We start from the raw sequence: 6000 nt of genomic DNA, 5'->3' as shown, positions 1-6000 counted from the left end.
TGGGTCTGAAATACATTTCACGTATGACTCTTGTGATTAACAGCTTATTCAGAGGAGTGTGACAGTTTTCTCTTGAATATCTGTGAAGCATTTCCCACTGTCGAAATCTCCCATCGTTAGTGTCCAATCCCCCCCCCACATTTTTCAAACTGGTTTTAATTGCAGTAGTATGTGTTTCTGTACACAAGTTGTGTGCTCATGAATATTATGAATTAATTTGTGATTTACAGATCGTGGAAGGAGTCATGTATACGTTTTGCCCTGTTTGCTCATTAAATTGGACTTTTCAGTTCATATTATTACCGGTTTTTCCTTAGCGTGTCGAAATGTCCCGTAACTACCCTAATTAAGAATGTTTTAAAAAGAAATACTAATACCAACTAATTTAATTTCTTTCGAATTTTATTGAATTTTAACTTACAATTTAATTCCATCTATTAGCAAATATTATAAGCTAATCTTGTCTACAGAAAAGGAATTGCCTGAATAAACATTGAATCTGCGAAATTTGGAAGCTTTTCTGGCGGACAAATATTGATATTTCGGCCCCCTGTACAAGAATATGAAATTGTGCACTCTACTTAAATATTAAAATTTTGCTCTGGAGAAATTAAAACTTTAGAAAACATTTTTAGAATTACTTTTAGGAGATCCACTTGGCGTTTTACTGAAATAGGGCTCAAATTACTTTTATACTTTATCGAAGGGAAATATATTTATTCAGATGATTTGGACAACAGCAGCATTTTAAATTATTTAAGTTCTTATGGAAGTAGTCTGGCTCATTACATATTTTACAATAAATTTGGGGGTACAATGCTTGATACAACTGAAAGCTTTAAGAAAAATATATTAATCCTGGAAGCTCTCACATTAGACATTTTACTGAAATTGGCCTAGATCACAATTTTGCTGCAGTTAGGAGACTTGTATGTTTTTGAGTCTAGGAGGTTCAGATGAGCAGGTCATGTAGCCAGAATGGAAGAAATTAGGAACTCTTTCGAAGTTTTATAGAAAATCCAATCGGAAAATGTCCATTAAGAAGACTTAGGTGCAGATGGAAGGACAATATTTAGATGGATCTTGCAAAAATAGGAATACAAAGTAGAAACTGAATCCAGTTGGCTTAGGACAGAAATCAATGAAGAGTTTTTGTGAACGCGGTGTTGAACTTTCTGGTTCCATAGGCCGTAGAGTTAGTATGTTTTTGTATGCTGTTTTTCGCATGTGATGAACCTATTCCATATCCTACTTATACATTCATGTTCGTACAGTACCATTTGAAGAAAGTTTTATCTTGAAGTGGGGCGCTCTCGAACGGCAGCATGAATGGAGGGACAGTTGCCCCACTGACCTTTATAAGTTACAACCCTGGATTTAGCTGTCTAATTATTACAGTAATATTGAGTATGTTTGAGTAAATATTGAGCATTGTTCTAAATTAATATGAATTTCTTTTCTAAACAGCAATAAAGTGCCACAACAAGGCTATGAGCACACGTTAAATAGGTAATTATTTATTTTTTTATTGAAAACTAGAATTTCTGCTAGCTACAGATTTGGTCAAATTCTTTTCCTTATTTGGAAAGAAATAACTGATTTCCAACGTTGTGATCTGTTTATCTTTGGCAACCCTGCAGCATTTACTAAGAAATAAACGAATCTCAGCAAAGATAAAAACATGCGTAATAACGATGTTACGTCACAGCCAATCCGTTATTAGGAACCAAAGAGGAAGAGGAAGGGTAGAAAAAAAAGTATCTATATTAGTTGGAGATATATAATATCAATGATGGTATCAGAAACTGATGAAAGTTATTGCTGACATAAAAAAGAAGAGGAAGTACACGGGAGAAAGAAGATGGAGATAAAAAACGACAGAGAATTGGCAAAGTGAACGAATCTGCGAAAACTGCCGCGAAACAATCAAGAAGAAAATCAATTTGAGAACAAGATACACTGCTAAAATGGCAGAAGTAGGACTAGATAGATGATAAATGGGGTTTGTTTCCTTCAAGATATATTTGCTGCACTATTGCTTAGTTCGTTTCCCCCTTTTTCTTTCTAGTTTTGATAAAGGTATATATTTTTTCACATAAGTTACTAGCTGGTATATCAGGCTTTTGCTATGATTTGAACAAATTATCAGTTTGTTTATATATAAATCATACTTTTTAAATACATAGTTTCACAAAAATAACTGCCGGCTGTAGTTTAAGTGCTAAAAGTTCAACAGATGTCGTTGTTCTTACACACGAGGATAAATAATGCAAATTCGATTGATTAACACTCAGTCGGATTACATAACTGCCATGTCTACTCGTAAAACTCAGAGCGTTGCAACCCTTACATAGGCCTGTGGTGAACTGGATAACCGCCCGGGGCTCCGTAGAAGGAAGGGCCTCGCGTTTTAGACTCTTGATCTTTTAAAAGCATTTATGGGCAACATATGACGCGTTATTCAATAAAATTCTGAAGCTTAGAAAATTTCGAATAGTTAATCCATTAACGTAGCCCATCTGCAGGACATCAACAAAAAAACTAATTAACTAACTCTATGGCCTATGGAACCCGGAGGTTTAATGCCGCGTTCACAAGAACTCTCCACTGACTTTTGTACTTGGCCAACTGGATTCAGTTTCTACTTCATATCCCTATTTCTGCGAGATCTATCTTAATATTGTCCTTTCTAGGTCTTTCTAATAGTCGTTTTTCGATTGGATTTCCAGATAAAATTTTGAAATCATTCCTACTGTCTTTCAGTCTGGTTATTTGATCTGTCCACCTGAGCCCTCTCGGCATGATAACGGTTCCCTAACAATGTTTGGTAAACGGCGTGAATTATCCAATTCCTCATCACGAAGTTCCCGCCATTCTCCATTCCCGTTTCTCTTAGGTCCGAATATTCTACTCAGGATTTTATTCTCAAACACTTTCAGTCTGCTTTCTTCTCTCAGATTAAACTACAATGTAGCGCAACCATACAATAGGAAAGGCATGATTATTGTTCTGTATATTTCAAGCTTCAAATTCCTCTTCAGAATTCGCGAAGACAGATCATCTTGAATACATTCTCCGTGAATAAAAATATTCCCATTATCCCCTTTACGTGCAGTTGAATGCATTAGTGAGTCACCTTGGCCTTCAGTTCATTCTGAAGTATTTCTGTAGATCAGCACCCACTAGGGAGGTACTCTATGATGCCATCAATACACACTTTTTAACTTCGAGGAAGCTTCGAAGTTTAGTCAAGTCATTAAGCTGCCGGAAGAATTTGGTATAAAATTAAAGAAGAAGTATTACCAACCAATTGGGAGAATTATGTAAAAATAATCGCAACTTTGTACAGTGTGCCTTGAGTAATATGACTGATAAAATCTTGGCTTATTACTTTCTCAATTTTCACAACTGTAAACTGTTTAGTTGAGTTTAGATTTATCTTCCTGGCCAGGAACTCCGTCCTGGCTATATGGTTAACGTTGACGGTTTGGGTTTAATTTCTGATGGATGCTTGCATAGTTTGCCACGTTTAGTAAATTTAAAGCGGAATGTGTGCAGAATGTCGGTTTCTCATATACAAATTTACATATGAAACATCTTATAAAGAGCTTAATTTGATTTGATTTTGAGTTTTGTGTTCCTTTCAGCAGCGAGGCGATATGAGATGTAGACCTATAGCTTAACGTTGGATTAGAACCACATGAGCTGCCGCCGGGAATTGAATCCGGGCATCCCACGCCAAAGTCATGAGGGAGCTCACTTATTAAGAATAAGAAAAAGAAATATGTATATTTACGAATGGGAATTTAAACTAAAAACAAACGAAAGAGAAACTTCCTAGCATTAATTTGTTGGTGGTTAAATGAGAGCAAATCATGAACTGTCATAGAGCCTTGTTGCTGAAAAGAATATAAAACCTGAAACCAGCCTATTTATCCTATAAACAAAAGATGTTAAGTATAGTAAAGAATCAACTAATCAAAACGGCAAAAATGTCGATTAGGTTTAGGAATTAGATTTTTGGGATTTTGGTATCTACGGCCATATTAGGTTGTCAAGTATGAGGGATGATGTCCCTCGGCGATCACATTACCCGGGAAACTGGAGAGAGAGAAAGGAATGGAGAAAGAAAGAAGCGGCCTGAGAACATTATGTGAAGCTCCATCCCGGCATTTGCTTGGTATGAATAAGGAAAACCATATTGCGGATGACTGGCCTGAAAAAACTTTTGCACTTTGAGGACCGAGTGTTTCCACCAGAAATCGAACCCAGGATCGCTCGTGTCAATAGCAAGAGCATTAGCAACTACGCTACGTGGAGCCATTACAATAAATTCGAGTAGACTGATTTTGTCAAAGATGAATTGAAAAGCATAGAGCGCCTCAAAGCATCTCACTACATTTTGAAATGTAGAGAATCAATGTCAATCACTGCTGGATTGATGTCTCTCGAACTCATCTTCACAATCGTCTATCTTGGGAAATTATTTTCTGGGAAATTCGCGACAAGAGATTTTGAACTGAATAATAATACGAATTCCCAGCTTTTAGTCGACATTTAATTTCTTCGTGAATATGGTTTTCGTCTGTTAATATTAATCCTAGATATTTGAAAGTATCCACTTTATCAAAAGTATTATTCGATATTTTAACGCATGGATAATTTGCCGTATTACGATCCCGACGAACTTCCATGTATTTAATTTTCTCTGCATTTACTTTTAAACCCATGTCCCTGCAAGCATTTGATAAGATCTCCGCAAGCTTTGTAATTCTTTACAGAAAACTTAAAGGCAAAAGGTTTACTTATTTCCGTACAATATGCTTTTCTATGTGATCTAGATATTCTTAAGTACACTACACAATTCTCTACATATTTCACCGATGGGAAGTAACATTGCAATTAGTTACTCCAAAGAAAAAATATTTTGTAAAATTCCTAATCTGATATGAGACGTTAAATACTGCACAATTTTACCCGTAAGCACTGATCACGTGCTTTGAAGTAATCTCACACTGTAAGCAGCGAAATCAAGATATTAAAGTTTCTAGGTCTAATTATAATTTTAATACAGCCTTCAGAAAAGAAATAATATTAGTTTTAGAAACTAATATATCTGCCAGAAGCGTAGTCAGAACTTACGTTTGGGAGACTGACATGAAAACTCATTTACGTTCATAAGTACTAATTGAACAATAATAACTCTTAGGCTTCGAGGGGTGGAGGTCGGTTGTTAGCTCCCTTTGCTATACTAGTGTAGTCTATGAGACCAAAATTATTAACGCAATCCAAAACTGCTCTTACAGAAGACAAATGTGGTAAATGACTAGAGGTTTATGGATTATTGTAGCGAGAAATACATAAAAGAATTGGTTATTCAGGCGGTATGACATATGAACTCATACTAAACATTACCTTTGTGTGCTAGGATGATTTTACTCAGAATTTTAAAGAGAATATTGCGATCTACATTAAATAGCAAAGAAATTAATTTATAGTGAATGGTATTATGAATTTTTGTATTACCCATACGTGGACTAATAGAGCAACGTGAAAGTATACACGCTCGTTAAATGACAGAAGCATTAATGAAAAACAATCTCAAATTGTAGAAACAATTATTTGGTTCAAACTTGCAGTAGTTATAAAAAAAAATTCTCCAATTAATTATTATTTTGACTTGACTTTTTGATACCATCCAGCAAGTAATCCTTTCTGGTAAGATATCTTGTTCTTAAGTTTTGCTTAAATTTAGTGCAAGTTTGGTAAATTCAATCACCGGTCACGTTTTCATTTGATAATGAAAGAGCAGCTAACTATTCACTCTATGTGCTTCCAGTACAGAGATATCCCCCGCTGAACCCAACACATACACACAAACAATAATAAAAGAAACATTTGCTCTTTTTTAACTGCTATCCAGAAAAGAACAGCAGTATCAAGTGTGTAATAAGTAAGCACAAATTTTTGTTAAGCTCACATGTTGTATCTCAACTCTAG

The sequence above is a fragment of the Thermobia domestica genome, chromosome 2, assembly GCF_964235325.1.
Source record: "Thermobia domestica chromosome 2, izTheDome1.hap1.1, whole genome shotgun sequence".
NCBI classification, from domain to species: Eukaryota; Metazoa; Arthropoda; class Insecta; order Zygentoma; family Lepismatidae; genus Thermobia; species Thermobia domestica.
Note: the sequence above shows the minus strand (reverse complement) of the source record.